Source organism: Mus musculus, chromosome X, assembly GCF_000001635.26.
Source record: "Mus musculus strain C57BL/6J chromosome X, GRCm38.p6 C57BL/6J".
Classification (NCBI taxonomy): domain Eukaryota; kingdom Metazoa; phylum Chordata; class Mammalia; order Rodentia; family Muridae; genus Mus; species Mus musculus.
The window spans coordinates 78164747-78182134 of NC_000086.7; positions in this window are offsets into that span (position 1 = coordinate 78164747).

Consider the following 17388-nt stretch of genomic DNA (forward strand, 5'->3'; position numbering starts at 1 on the left):
TGAAGAAATGGAATTGATCCCTTCTTATCTCCTTGTACAAAGTTCGGGTCTGAGTGGATCAAAGACCTCCACATAAAACCAGAGACACTAGAAATTATATAGGAAATGAATAGAAAAGCAGAATAGAAAATGGGAAAAAGCCTTGAAGTTATAGGCACAGGGGAAAAATTCCTGAACAGAAGAGCAATGGCTTGTGCTGTAAGATCAAGAATTGACAAATGGGACCTCATGAAATTGCAAAGCTTCTGTAGGCCAAAAAAAAAAAAAAATGTCAATAAGACAAAAATGCCACCAACAGATTGGGAAAGGATTTTTACCAATTCTAAATCTGATAGGGGACTAATATCCAGTATATACAAAGAGCCCCAGAGGTTTGACTACAGAAATTCAAATAACCCCATTACAAAATGGGGTACAGAGCTAAACAAAGAATTTTCAACTGAGGAATATCGAATGGCTGCTAAACACCTGAAAAAATGTTCAACATCCTTAATCATCAGGGAAATGCAAATCAAAACAACCTTGAGAATCCACCTCACACCAGTCAGAATGGCTAATATAAAAAATTCAGGTGACAGCAGATGCTGGCAATGATGTGGAGAAAGTGGAACACTGCTCCATTGTTGGTGGGATTGCAAGCATGTACAACCACTCTGGAAGTCAGCCTGTCAGTTCCTCAGAAAATTGGACATAGTATTACTGAAAGATCCAGCAATACCTCTCCTGGGTATATACCCAGAAGATGTTCCAACTGGTAATAAGGACAAATGCTCCACTATGTTCATAGCAGCCTTATTTATATTAGCCAGAAGCTGGAAAGAACCCAGATGTCCCTCAACAGAGGAATGGATACAGAAAATGTGGTACATTTACACAATGGAGTACAACTCAGCTATTAAAAGCAATGAATTTATCAAATTCTTGGGCAAATGGATGTATCCGGAGGATATCATCCTTAGTGAGTTAACCTAATCTCAAAAGAAGTCACTAGATATGCACTCACTGTTAAGTGGATATTAGCTCAGAAACATAGAACACCCAAGATACAATTTGCAAAACACAAGAAAATCAAGAAAAGGGAAGACCAATGGGCGGATACTTCATTCATCCTTAGAATAGGGAACAAAATACCCATGAAAGAAGTTACAGAGACAAAGTTTGGAGCTAAGATGAAAGGATGGACTATCCCAAGACTACACTGCCTGGGGATTCATCCCATAATCAGCCACCAAACCCAGACACTATTGCACATGCCAGCAAGATTTTGCTGAAGGGACCTTTGTATAGCTGTCTCTTATGAGGCTATGCCAGTGCCTGGCAAATACAGATGTGGATGCTCACAGTCATCTATAAGGTGGAACACAGGGCCCCAATGAAGAAGCTACAGAACGCACCCAAGGAGCCAAAGGTGTCTGCAACACTATAGGTAGAACAACAATATGAACTAACCAGTACCCCCAGAGCGCTTGTCTCTAGCTGCATATGTAGCAGAAGATGGCCTAGTTGGCCATCACTGGGAAGATAGGCCTCTTGGTATTGCTCGCTTTATAGGCCCCAGTACAGGGGAATGCCAGGGCCAACAAGTGGGAGTGTGTGGGTAGGGAAGCAGGGCGCAGGGAGTGTATAGGGGACTTTTGGGATAGCATTTGTAATGTAAATAAAGAAAATATCTTATAAATAAAAGAAAAAAAATCTGTCTTATCACAAGATCTTCAAATACATATTTGAACCTAATTTTCTATTTTTTTGTAAAGGATAGAAATTAAAGAATCCATTTCAAATATTTTTGATAAGACTAGCATTAAAAATACCCAAAGCCAGAACCCCCCCCAAACACATACACACAGAGAGAGAGAGAGAGAGAGAGAGACAGACAGACAGACAGACAGACAGAGACAGAGACATAGACAGAGAGACAGAGAGAGAGAGAGACAGAGATATACACAATACTATACCTGATGATTATAGGTTTAAAATCCATAAGAAAGTACTAGAAGAATAAATATATGCCAATAACAAGAAGATCATCCACTGTGATAACTATTTCAGATGCACAATCTTGGATCAACATACACAATTTTATAAGTATAATGAATCATAAGATTGAAAAAAGGATATAATTTGCTTATTTATCTCAGTAGATGAATAAAAAGTCTTTGGGAAAATAAACCATGTTTTCAAGATAATAAAAAAATACAGAGAATGTAGGACTCGAAGGAACATACTTTAAGATAATAAAAGCTATGACAATCCTGCAGCTAACATCACCCTATATGTAAAAGTAGTGTAAGAAAATCCACTAAAACCTTAAAGAAGACAGGTAGTATTGTGGATTGGCCTGGTGCTGTTTGTATTTTGATGCTAATTCCACTTCCCCAAGAGGGGTTGCCTGGGACAAGGCATATATCACATACTCAGGACTTCATGTAACCCATGAATAATGAAACCAATCACTGGCTGAGTAAGCAGGACTTCCAGGTCAGAAGAAGAAACAGCAGAGGCAGGAGAAAGGAGTGTGTTTTTGGACAAGTGTGTTGGAGACAAAACTTCACGTGGGGGATCCGTTTGGATCTGCTAATGGAGGATTTAACTGAGAATGGCTTATAAATTAGGATGTTAGTTGTCACTCCCAATGATTGACTTATCTGTTGATTCTGAACTAAGTTTGTGTGGTGTTTTCCTTCATGTAGTAATTCAACTGGGGTCCAGAGAGAAAAGGCATGGTGGTGGGGCACCCGGGAATTTGGAAGTGTGGGGATAGCATGGCAGGGACATGAAGATGGGAATTTAGTGAGCCGGGTGGCAAGTTTTCAGAGCTCTGGGTCAGAGAATCTGCCAACGATGAGAACAAGGTCTGCTGGTGCCTAGTTGGTGATAGCAAGGATTGCAATTTTTAATATTTCATGCTACAAGGCTGCACACTATTCCCACACATTTTTAGTGTTGTGCTGGAAGTGGTACACTGAGAAACCCAGGAGAGAAGGAAATTAAAAGCAAATTATGATAAGAAAATTTCACAATATCCCTATTATTAGATGGCATAATATTATAAATAATAGATGTCAGGGTCAGGGGGACAACAAGGGGGACTTCCACTCACTCAGTGGAGAAGGGGAGAGGAATGGGGGAAGGGTTGTGGGAAGCAGTGATCAAGAGAGGATAGTGAGTGGGACATAAAGTGAATAAGTAAAAATATAATTTTAAATTAAAAATGTAAATAAGCCCCTTCCGGTCCGAGCAGCACTGGGGTAGCTGGGGCGCACAGTCGTCTGACTACCACCAGCTACCCACAACACCTGCCAAGCTATCTTAAGACTTCTGGTGAGTGGAACACAGCATCTGCTCCAATCCAATCGCGCGGGACTTGAGACTGCATTAGTCAGGGAAGCAAAAACCCGGTCTGAGTAGGGGCACAAGTCCCTTTCGGTCCGAGCAGCACCGGGGTAGCTGGGGCACACAGTCGTTTGACTACCGCCAGCTACCGACAACACCTGCCAAGCGATCTTAAGAATTCTGAGGATTGGTTAGTTCATAATGTTGTTCCACCTATAGGGTTGCAGATCCCTTTAGCTCCTTGGGTACTTTCTCTAGCTCCTTCATTGGGAGCCCTGTGATCCATCCATTAGCTGACTGTGAGCATCCACTTCTGTGTTTGCTAGGCCCCGGCATAGTCTCACAAGAGACAGCTACATCTGGGTCCTTTCGATAAAATCTTGCTAGTGTATGCAATGGTGTCAGCGTTTGGATGCTGATTATGGGGTGGATCCCTGGATATGGCAGTCTCTACATGGTCCATCCTTTCATCTCAGCTCCAAACTTTGTCTCTGTAACTCCTTCCCAGGGTGTTTTGTTCCCACTTCTAAGGAGGGGCATAGTGTCCACACTTCAGTCTTCATTTTTCTTGAGTTTCATGTGTTTAGGAAATTGTATCTTATATCTTGGGTATCCTAGGTTTTGGGCTAATATCCACTTATCAGTGAGTACATATTGTGTGAGTTCCTTTGTGAATGTGTTACCTCACTCAGGATGATGCCCTCCAGGTCCATCCATTTGGCTAGGAATTTCATAAATTCATTCTTTTTAATAGCGGAGTAGTACTCCATTGTGTAGATGTACCACATTTTCTGTATCCATTCCTCTGTTGAGGGGCATCTAGGTTCTTTCCAGCTTCTGGCTATTATAAATAAGGCTGCTATGAACATAGTGGAGCATGTGTCCTTCTTACCAGTTGGGGCATCTCCTGGATATATGCCCAGGAGAGGTATTGCTGGATCCTCCGGTAATACTATGTCCAATTTTCTGAGGAACCGCCAGACTAATTTCCAGAGTGGTTGTACAAGCCTGCAATCCTACCAACAATGGAGGAGTGTTCCTCTTTCTCCACATCCATGCCAGCATCTGTTGTCACCTGAATTTTTGATCTTAGCCATTCTGACTGGTGTGAGGTGGAATCTCAGGGTTGTTTTGATTTGCATTTCCCTGATGATTAAGGATGTTGATACTAACCAGTACCCCAGAGCTCTTGACTCTAGCTGCATATGTATCAAAAGATGGCCTAGTCGGCCATCACTGGAAAGAGAGGCCCATTGGACACGCAAACTTTATATGCCCCAGTACAGGGGAACGCCAGGGCCAAAAAGGGGAAGTGGGTGGGTAGGGGAGTGGGGGTGGGTGGGTATGGGGGACTTTTGGTATAGCATTGGAAATGTAAATGAGCTAAATACCTAATAAAAATGGAAAAAAAAAGAATACTGAGGATTGGGATCCGCCCGGCGCAGGAGCACTTTGAGTGAGCATAGGCAGCAGACATCTCGGTTCAGGGACCCCGCCGAGTGTATCCTGCACAGACAGCTGGCCATTTTCCGAGCCAGAGGATAGGGACCTGCCCGGCACTGGAGCACTTTGCCTGAGCATTGGCAGCAGACATCTTAGTTCCCAGACCCTGCTGAGTGTACCCTGCACAGACATCTTGATTCCAGGACCCCGCCAAGGGTATCCTGCACAGCTCCAGAGAATACCAGATGGCGAAAGGCAAACATAAGAATCCTACTAACAGAAATCAAGACCACTCACCATTATCAGAACCCAGCACTCCCACCCCACCTAGTCCTGGGCACCCCAACACAACCGAAAAGCTAGACCCGGATTTAAAAGCATATCTCATGATGATAGTAGAGGACATCAAGAAGAACTTTAATAACTCACTTAAAGAAATACAGAACACTGCTAAAGAGTTACAAGTCCTTAAAGAAAAACAGGAAAACACAACCAAACGGGTAGAAGTCCTTATAGAAAAACAGGAAAACACATCCAAACAGGTGATGGAAAAGAACAAAACCTTACTAGACCTAAAAAGGGAAGTAGATACAATAAAGAAAACACAAAGTGAGGCAACGCTGGAGATAGAAACCCTAGGAAAAAAATCTGGAACCATAGACGCGAGCATCAGCAACAGAATAAAGAGATGGAAGAGAGAATCTCAGGTGCAGAAGATTCCATAGAGAACATCAGCACAACAATCAAAGATAATACAAAACACATAAAGATCCTAACTCAAAACATCCAGGAAATACAGGACACAATGAGAAGACCAAAACCTACAGATAATAGTAGTTGATGAGAATGAAGATTTTCAACTTAAAGGGCCAGCAAATATATTCAACAAAATTATAGAAGAAAACTTCCCAAACCTAAAGAATGACATGCCCATGATCATACAAGAAGCCTACAGAACTCCAAATAGACTGGACCAGAGAAAGAAATTCCTACCGACACATAATAATCAGAACAACAAATGCACTAAATAAAGAGAGAATATTAAAAGCAGTAAGGGAGAAAGGTCAAGTAACATATAAAGGCAGACCTATCAGAATTACACCAGACGTTTCACCAGAGACTATGAAAGCCAGAAGAGCCTGGACAGATGTTATACAGAAACTAAGAGAACACAAATGCCAGCCCAGGCTACTATACCTGGCCAAACTCTCAATTACCATAGATGGAGAAACCAAAGTATTCCACGACAAAACCAAATTCACATATTATCTTTCCACGAATCCAGCCCTTCCAAGGATAATAACAGAAAAGAAGCAATACAAGGACGGAAATCATGTCCTAGAACAAGCAAGAGTGTAATCCCTCAAGAAAACAAAAAGAAGACAGCCACAAGAACAGAATGCCAACTCTAACAACAAAAATAAAAGGAAGCAACAATTACTTTTCCTTAATATCTCTTAATATCAATGGACTCAATTCCCCAGTAAAAAGACATAGACTAACAGACTGGCTACACAAACAGGACCCAACATTCTGCTGCTTACAGGAAACCCATTGCAGGGAAAAAGACAGACACTACCTGAGAGTGAAAGGCTGGAAAACAATTTTCCAAGCAAATGTTTTGAAGCTGGAGTAGCCATTCTAATATGGTATAAAATCTACTTCCAACCCAAAGTTATCAAAAAAGACAAGGAGGGACACTTCATACTCATCACAGGTAAAATCATCCAAGAGGAACTCTCAATTCTGAATATCTATGCTCCAAATGCAAAGGCAGCCACATTAATTAAAGACACTTTAGTAAAGCTCAAAACACACCTTGCACCTCACACAATAATAGTGGGAGACTTCAACACACCACTTTCACCAATGGACAAATCATGGAAACAGAAACTAAACAGGGACACACTGAAACTAACAGAAGTGATGAAACAAATGGATCTGACAGATATCTACAGAACATTTTATCCTAAAACAAAAGGATATACCTACTTCTCAGCACCTCATGGTACCTTCTCCAAAATTGACCACATAATAGGTCACAAAACAGGCCTCAACAGATTCAAAAATATTGAAATTGTCCTATGTATCCTATCAGATCACCATGCACTAAGGCTGATCTTCAATAACAAAAAAAATAACAGAAAGTCAACACTCACGTGGAAACTGAACAACACTCTTCTCAATGATACCTTGGTCAAGGAAGGAATAAAGAAAGAAATTAAAGACTTTTTAGAGTTTAATGAAAATGAAGCCACAACGTACCCAATCCTTTGGGACACAATGAAAGCATTTCTAAGAGGGAAACTCATAGCTCTGAGTGCCTCCAAGAAGAAACGGGAGAGAGCACATACTAGCAGCTAGACAACACATCTAAAAGCTCTAGAAAAAAAGGAAGCAAATTAACCCAAATGAGTAGACGGCAGGAAATAATCAAACTCAGGGGTGAAATCAACCAAGTGGAAACAAGAAGAACTATTCAAAGAATTAACCAAACCAGGAGTTGGTTCTTTGAGAAAATCAACAAGATAGATAAACCCTTAGCTAGACTCACTAGAGGGCACAGGGACAACATCCTAATTAACAAAATCAGAAATGAAAAGGGAGACATAACAACAGATCCTGAAAAAATCTAAAACACCATCAGATCCTTCTACAAAAGGCTATACTCAACAAAACTGGAATACCTGGATGAAATGGACAAATTTCTAGACAGATACCAGGTACCAAAGTTAAATCAGGATCATGTTAACGATCTAAACAGTCCCATATCCCCTAAGGAAATAGAAGCAGTCATTAATAGTCTCCCAGCCAAAAAAAGCCCAGGACCAGATGGGTTTAGTGCAGAGTTCTACCAGACCTTCAAAGAAGATCTAATCCCAGTTCAGCATAAACTATTCCATAAAATAGAAGTAGAGGGAATTCTACCTAACTCACTCTATGAAGCCACAATTACTCTGATACCTAAACCACAGAAAGATCCAACAAAGATAGAGAACTTCAGAACAATTTCCCTTATGAATATAGATGCAAAAATCCTCAATATAATTCTTGCTAACCGAATCCAAGAACACATTAAAGCAATCATCCATCCTGAACAAGTAGGTTTTATTCCAGGGATGCAGGGATGGTTTAATATACGAAAATCCATCTATGTAATCCATTATATAAACAAACTCAAATACAAAAACCACATGATCATCTCGTTAGATGCGGAAAAAGCATTCGACAAGATCCAACACCCATTCATGATAAAAGTCTTGGAAAGATCAGGTATTCAAGGCCCATACCTAAACATGATAAAAGCAATCTAAAGCAAACCAGTAGCCAACATCACAGTAAATGGTGAGAAGCTGGAAGCAATCCCACTAAAATCAGGGACTAGAAAAGGCTGCCCACTTTCTCCCTACCTCTTCAACATAGTACTTGAAGTCCTAGCCAGAGCAATTCGACAACAAAAGGAGACCAAGAGGATACAAATTGGAAAAGATGAAGTCAAAATATCACTTTTTGCAGATGATATGATAGTATATATAAGTGACCCTAAAAATTCCACCAGAGAACTCCTAAACCTGATAAACAGCTTCGGTGAAGTAGCTGGATATAAAATTAACTCAAACAAGTCAATGGCCTTTCTCTACACCAAGAATAAACAGGCTGAGAGAGAAATTAGGGAAAGAACACCCTTCTCAATAGTCACAAATAATATAAAATATCTTGGCGTGACTCTAACTAAGGAAGTGAAAGATCTATATGATAAAAACTTCAAGTCCCTGAAGAAAGAAATTAAAGAAGATCTCAGAAGATGGAAAGATCTCCCATGCTCATGGATTGGCAGGATCAACATTGTAAAAATGGCTATCTTGCCAAAAGCAATCTACAGATTCAATGCAATCCCATCAAAATTCCAACTCAATTCTTCAACGAATTAGAAAGAGCAATCTGCAAATTCATCTGAAATAACAAAAAACCTAGGATAGCAAAAGCTCTTCTCAAGGTTAAAAGTACCTCTGGTGGAATCACCATGCCTGACCTAAAGCTTTACTACAGAGCAATTGTGATAAAAACTGCATGGTACTGGTATAGTGACAGACAAGTAGACCAATGGAATAGAATTGAAGACCCAGAAATGAACCCACACACCTATGGTCACTTGATCTTCGACAAGGGAGCTAAAACCATCCAGTGGAAGAAAGACAGCATTTTCAGCAAATGGTGCTGGCACAACTGGTTGTTATCATGTAGAAGAATGTGAATCTACCCATTCCTCTCTCCTTGTACTAAGGTCAAATCTAAATGGATCAAGGAACTTCACATAAAACCAGAGACACTGAAACTTATAGAGGAGAAAGTGGGGAAAAGTCTCGAAGATATGGGCACAGGGAAAAAATTCCTGAATAGAACAGCAATGGCTTGTGCTTTAAGTTCGAGGATTGAGAAATGGGACCTCATGAAACTGCAAAGCTTCTGCAAGGCAAAAGACACTGTCAATAAGAAAAAGACCACCAACAGACTGGGAAAGGATCTTTACCTATCTTAAATCAGATAGGGGACTAGCATCCAATATATATATATATATAAAGAACTCAAGAGGGTGGACTCCAGAAAATCAAATAGCCCCCTTAAAAGATGGGGCTCAGAGCTGAACAAAGAATTCTCCTCCGAGGAATACCGAAAGGCTGAGAAACACCTGAAAAAATGTTCAACATCCTTAATCATCAGAGAAATGCAAATCAAAACAACCCTGAGATTCCATCTCACACCAGTCAGAATGGCTAAGATCAAAAATTCAGGTGACAGCAGAGGCTGGCGAGGATGTGGAGAAAGAGGAACACTCCTCCATTGTTGGTGGGATTGCAAGCTTGTACAACCACTCTGGAAATCAGTCTGGCGGTTCCTCAGAAAATTGGACATTGTGCTACCGGAGGATCCCTCAATACCTCTCCTGGGCATATATCCAGAAGTTCTCCCAACCGGTTAGAAGGACACATGCACCACTATGTTCATAGCAGCCTTATTTATAATAGCCAGAAGCTGGAAAGAACCCAGATGTTCCTCAACAGAGGAATGGATACAAAAGTTGTGGTACATTTACACAATATAGTACTACTCAGATATTAAAAAAATGATTTTACGAAATTCCTAGGCAAATGGTTGGACCTGGAGGGCATCATCCTGAGTGAGGTAACCCAATCACAAAAGAACTCAAATGAAATGTACTCACTGATAAGTGGATATTAACCCAGAAACTTAGTATAGCGAGATATAAGGTACAATATGTAAAACATGAAACTGAAGAAGAATGAAGACCAAAGTGTGGACACTTTGCTCATTCTTAGAATTGGAAACAATCACCCATGGAAGGAGTTACGGAGACAAAGTTTGAAGCTGATACAAAAGGATGGTCCATCTAGAGACTGCCATATCCAGGTATCCATCCCATAATTAGCCTCCAAGCGATGACACCATTGCATACACTAGCAAGCCTTTGTTGCAAGGACAGTGATGTAGCTGTTCCTTGTGAGAATAGGCCGGGGCCTCGCAAACACAGAAGTGGATGCTCACAGTCAACTATTGGATGGATCACAGGGCCCCCAATGGAGGAGCTAGAGAAAGTATCCAAGGAGCCAAAGAGATATGCAACCCTATTGGAGGAACAACATTATGAACTAACCAGTACCCCAGAGCTCTTGACTCTAGCTGCATATGTATCAAAAGATGACCTAGTCAGCCATCACTGGAAAGAGAGGCCCATTGGTCAGGTAAACGTTTTATGCCCCAGTACAGGGGAACGCAAGGGCCAAACAATGGGAATGGGTGGGTAGTGGAGTGTGGGGGGGGGACTTTTGGGATAGCATTGGAAATGTAATTGAAGAAAATACGTAATAAAAAAAAAAAAGAAAAAAAATGTAAATAAAAGTGTAATTTATATTTTGACTGATGAGTTAGTATGACATATGTAAGTGGAAAGCTTATTTTATGTGTGTATTAATTCATCTTAAATTATAACATCCATAATATATACTATAAATAGCTCTTCTATGTTATTTGCTGCATACTTTTTTAAAGTTTATTTAATCTTTTTTTTATAGTCCAAATTTTACCCCCATCCCAGTCTACCCTCTGACTGTTCCACATCCCATACCTCCTCCCTACCATCTCTAAGAGGATGTCCCCACCCTCCCACTCCACACACGAAAAGACCTCCCATCTCCCTGGGTGCATGAGTCTCTTGAGGGTTAGGTGCATCTTCTCTGACGAAGTCCAGACCCAGCAGCCTTTTTTGTATATGTGTTGGCGACCTCATTTCAGCTAGTGTATGCTGCCTGGTTGGTGGCCCAGTATCTGAGAGATCTCAGGGTTGCAGGATAATTAAGACTGCTTGTCTTCCTCCAGGGTTCTCCTCCTCCTCATCTTCTCCAAGCTTTTCCCTAATTCAAGCACCGGGCTCATCAGCTTCTGTCCATTGGTTGGGTGCAGAGATCTGCATCTGACTCAGCCGTTTGTTGGGTTTTTGGAGGAAAGTCATGATAGGTCCTTTTTTGTGAGCACTCCATATCCTCAGTAATAGTGTCAGGCCTTGGGGATTCCTCTTGAACTGGATCCCAATTCTGGCCTGTAACTTGACCTCCTTTTCTTCAGGCTCCTCTCCATTTTTGCTCCTGCAATTTTTTTCAGCTAGGAACTATTATGGGTCAGAAATTTTTACTGTGGGATGACAACCTCATGCCTTACTTGATGCCCTGTCTTTCTGCAGGAGATGTGCTCTACAAATTCCTTCTCCCCACTATAGGGCATTTCATCTAAGATCCCTCCTTTTGAGTTGTTAGAGTCTCTCTCAGCTCCCAGGTCTGTGGTACATATTAGAGGGTCCCTCCACCTCCAACCTCCCAAGGTTTCCTGTTTCTATTCTCCTGTCCTCCCCAATACCTGATCATGCTCCTTTCTTCCCCTCCCTGTCTCCTTTTACACCCAGATCCCCCCTCCCTACTATATCCTGTGATTCTTTTCTTCTGCCTTCCAAGTGGGATTAGATATCCTCACTTGGACTTTTTGCGTTGTTAACCTTTATGAACTCTGTGAATTTTATCCTGGGTATTCTGTACTTGAACAAAGCTAAAGTCCAAGTGGACCAAAGACCTAAAAATAAAACAAGATACACTGAATCTAATAGAAAAGAAAGTGGGAAAGAGCCTTGGACTCATTGGCACAGGGAAATATTTCTTAACCAGAACTCTGATGGCTCATGCCCTAAGATCAATTGATAAATGGGGCCTCATGAAACTGGAAACTTCTGCAAGGCAAAGTACATAGTCAATAGGAAACATTAGCAACCTACAGATTGGGAAAAAATTTCACTAACCCCACATCTGATAGAGGGCTAATATCCAAAATATATAAAGATATCAAGAAGTTAATTACCAAAAAATACCCAAACAACCCAATCAAAATGGGATATTATTAAAAGTGAAATTATATACAGAAAGATTGTATTATATTTTAGTAGATTTAAAAGAAGTTCTTCATATTAATTATATTAAATTCATGTGGTTAACTTTTCAAATCTTAAAACATGGTAAACCAGTTTAGGAAGAAGAGAGGTTATTGAGCTCAAAAATAAGTTCTAGAAAACCTGGAATGTTAACCACACAGGGTTATTCCTTCTTAGGAAGTAATGCATAACCTGTTATCAGCCCAGAAGGCTTAGATTGGCATAGTGATCTTTGCTCTGTCTGAAGCAGAGACTACCACAGCTTCTCCCAGATCCTTATTGGGAGCTTGTTTTACCTCATTCAATCCATGGAATCTAACTTTATGAAAGGTGTCACATATAGTCAGTGTAAAGAGCCCATTTTTATGAAAGGTGTCACATCACTTTACAAAATGTATTGATGTATTCAAGTTTGATGTTTTATTTCGATTACTTTGTGGTATATTTTATACATGGTATTGAGTTAATTAATACAAGGAATGATTTCACCAAACTATGTGGTACGTAATTATGTCTACAATAATCTACTTGGGACTGGACTCCCAAAGTTTGAAACAAAACTGTCTACTCAGTCTTGTTCAAGAAAAACTCTCTTGCAACCTCATGTGGATTGTTACTCTGCTGACTATGGTCATTGCATAGACTGTCATAAACTATGCTATATGTGGAGATCATATTTTGACATTTTTATCATTTTAGCTTCATGGGAGATGATAATATATTCAATAATGTATTTTCAGGTTAATTTTGTTGACCTGACTTCCTATATAATATAATTGATATGGGATATATGCTTAATCCTTTGATAATGTAATGGAAATGGGCAGATTCCCTAAAGTTGTTAAAATGTTAAATCAACATATTTGAGAAGGTTCACTACTCTGAAAGTTCATATTTGAAAAACAAGCTGGATAGCTTCTGAATATTAGCACAGGAGGTTGAACTTTGTCCTCAAGATTCATTCCCGTTAAGCATAAAATTATTATTAAAACTGTGTGTAGGCTTTGGGAAATAAAACAGATAATAGAGGCAGTTAATTTTCCCTGTCTAATATTCACTGTCTTGCTAAATTAAAATTTCACATTACATTTTTGCTGACAGAATTACATCCACCAATTTTCTTATTGAAAGGCTCTAGATATGCAGGCCAAGGAGAGAATACTGCAAAATTGCCATGTTATTTAAACCTGACCTGAAAGTGTTAGTTAAGAAATTACCATTTAGATTCAGTGAAATTTTTATTGGTTTAGGAAAAGGATATTACTAGGATTTACATTAATATGACATCTTCATGCTGTGGATAGCTAGCAATGTTTCAGCCATTAGGAATGACTTCTTATCAGCATTCAGGATGTAAAAACTGAAAAGATATTTGATGCTGCTTCCCACCTCTAGATATAAACTAGCTTTTTCTAGGGCTTATACCGTTATTAGTTTCCAATACAGAAAAATCAACCTTGAATCCATGCATGTACCAGTAAGTAAAATGAATTCAGGTTATATGTGTGTATTCATACACACATATAAAGAAGATCATACAAACATGGTTAGATTATGTATGTAAAAATAATGACCAAAAGAGGAGGCTATGAAGTTGAGAGTGGGTGTGTATATAAGAGGAATAGGAGGAAATCTAGCTTACAGGGGCTGGGGGAAGGAAGTGATGAAGTTCTATTTCAATTGCAACATAAAGTACTTTAAAATAGCATCTGATATGCTTTAATTCTTGTTATTATTCATGCACACACATGCACATATAGGCAATGCATGTATACACATTACTAAGTTTGTGTGTATATATATATATATATATATATATTCATATATTTATATCATTTCATGGCTGAACACTTGGGATTGGGTAACTACTTAAGAGTCTCATTCCTGAAGGAAGAAGAAAATAAATTCTACACCTCTCAGCATTCCTTAGTTGCCTATAGTTCATTTTGTATACATGGAGTTTCATGGGGTTGTTCCTTTCCATATTAGCATCTCTGTCTGTATTGTTTCTACTCTGATCTTGTTTAGGCAACTGTCATATTGAGAACTCATATATGTAGCTTTTCTGACAGTTTTAGGAGACAAATCTCTCAACAGGTTTCCTGAGTCAATTTGAGAAGGTACAATGTGAGGACAACACAGAAGATACTGGAGGAAGGAAAGGGAGGGTTAGATGAGGTAACTACATTTAGATTAAAAATTCAAATTAAATTACAATAAAATATACCTCGGTCTAGGTCACCACTAGGGTGAAAACTGAAAGGTCAGTAGCTTTTATCATTCCTTCAGTAGCCTCCTTTGCTCTTTCTCCATTATCATTTTCAGTCAACCCATATAAGACAGAAGTATGTCATTCAATTTTATTGAGACTTATTTAAAACGTAAGTAACAAAAAAGAAAGAACAATTAATTTCTCTATACATTTCTAACTTGTACACATAATTTATCAATTTATTAAAATAAATTATTAATATTTAAAAAATATTAGCACCTGATATGTAAAGAACACAATATGATAATCAATATTTGAGTTGAAACACTCTTCCTAATGATGTCTAAGGCACTAGACTTACATTATTTTACTTTCAGGACAATATGTTATTTCTGGATGATTTATTTCTATTATCCCTTATATTCATTATATATTTATATTATGTTTCTTCTTGCACAGTTTATTCATTCTTATTTTGATTGAATATTTTTAGGATTCTATATGATATTTTCATGCATAGTTTTAATTCAGCATCTCTCTACCACCTGCTTTTACCCATTTGCAATCCCCTGGGAATAGATTCTACCAACAATCTGTCAAAAGAAAAATACAGAGACTAGCAGAAATCAAGGATGATATAAAGAATTACAGTGAGTGAACTAAAACAAAAGCAAAAGCCTAATAGAAAAAAAACATGCAAAATAGGGAGAGTATCTTCTCTTCTTTATATATATAAAGTCATGTTTCCCTTGGAAGGTGCTGCCTGAGACTTTCTCCATCTAGCTTGGTTTATTTTAAAGTCAGCCATCTACATGAAAGCAGGCCCTGGGGATGCAATGTAGGCATTTTTAATCATTAATATAAGTTTTGAGGATTGTTTAAGATATTTACCCTCATAGTTCTGAGTAACACCCTACTGCTCATTTTCCACATGATATGGCTCTTGAAGATCATGTCTGCCAAATTTATGATCTGAAAAGAAAAATATGCAAAGATAAGGTGAAGCAGAAGAAAATATGGAGAATCAGTTACTTTATGTGGAAGATGCTTGAATCTAAGAATGAAACATGCAAAGTAAAGAACAAATAGTTTACTTGTATAAAGTTATACTTGACGTGTAAAATGGTGCCTGGAGTATTATCTTTCTAGACAAATCTTATTTCAAGGTCACACATGAATTCAATATATCCTTAGATAAAGGTGTCATGGTTCAAAATCTTGGATATTTTACTAAGTTAACATTGAATTCATGGTTAATACTCTTGAATGAATCCTGAATACAAGATAGAAATAAGTTCTTAAAGCGCATCAATTTTTAGAGTGCCATAAAATAAAAATAAAGAGTGAAAGAAATGGAAAAAACAAGAATTTTATGGTTTTTCAATATAAACAGATATAGATTGTATTTACAGCAGACATAAAGTGAAAAATTGAAATTATTTTACATATTTTACGATACTATAAGTCATATCAATTGATCCTTAAATTCCTCTCTCTGAACGATCCCATATACCAGATTATTCTCATAATTCATTATCTTTCCATTTATTCATTGTTTTTACATTCAAAATCTTGAAAAGTTGATGAGCTAATATAACTGATTTGTGATCATACATGGAAATAAGGAAATTGGAATGAAGAAATTTATTTCATAATTTATAAAGTTTTTGAGAATATAAAATCTTTATGTTTGTGCATGTTCATATACTCAAGCTCATATTCAGGAGATATGGAATTCCATGGAACATTAATGTCAGAGAGAAGAATAAGTAAAAGGAAGAAGGAAATACTTAAAAACCTTTCCTGATTTGACCTCCAGGTGAATGGGTGACGCATATTGCTTAGGATTAGACAAGAATCCAAAACCTAAGGGAAGTGTTGAGGTTGGAGACTCTGGGGTGACGGTCACTCAACTGAAAATAAAGACTTTACTTTTGGAAGCCTCATGGTTGACTCAACTTGGCACAATTTTAACGTCAGGGTTTTAAAAAAACAATTTATTTCTCACTTATAATGTAGAGGAGTTAAATGTAGATATTAATGTGGAAATAATAAAAATACTATGTCCAAAGGAAAATGTAAAGGAGATTGTTAGTGGATATTCAGAAGGAAGATTCTAGAAGAATGAGAGAAACATTTTATTAATCATTAACTCATTTGTTGATGAATATGAATATCTGCGATCAAAAATTTAGAGTCATATCTGCCAATACAGAATAGCTATATCCAGATGAAGCAATGATCTGTGTATGAAAGAGACAAAGGTGAAGAAACTTAGAAGAACCAATCATGCTTAAAGATGAAATCTTGGACTTTGGACATATCAAAAGTCCTTTAGGAAAATGAGTAATGATGGAAAGCTTTACTCTAGGATTTACAGTGAAGTGGATAGGAAAGGTAAACTTTATTAATCTTTAGATATTTGGGACTCAGCAACATAGAGGTGAAGTAGTAAAAGTAAAAATGCATATGCCCTCCAGAGCTCACTGGGACTAAACCACCAATCAAAGAGGGATCCATTGCTCAAGATTCAAATATACTATTATCTGGCTTCAATGGGAAGAGAGGCCCTTGGTCCTGTGAAGGCTCAATTCTCCAGTGTAGGGCAATGAGAGCAGAGAGGTGGGAATGGGTGGGTGGTTGGGGGAGCACACTCATAGAAGCAGGGCGAGGGGAGATGAGATACGTGGTTTGTAGAGGGGAAACAAATAAAAAGGATAACATTTGAAATGTAAATAAATAAAATATCCAATAAAAACAAAATATAATGGATAGATAAAAATGCATATGTTTTTACTATAGGAAGGATGAGAATGTCTAGGGTTAAAGAGCAAATTTGTCCAAGGACAAAGTACATATTTCTTAAGGATATTCTATGAAGAAGGCATTTTATAAACATTTAAATTTA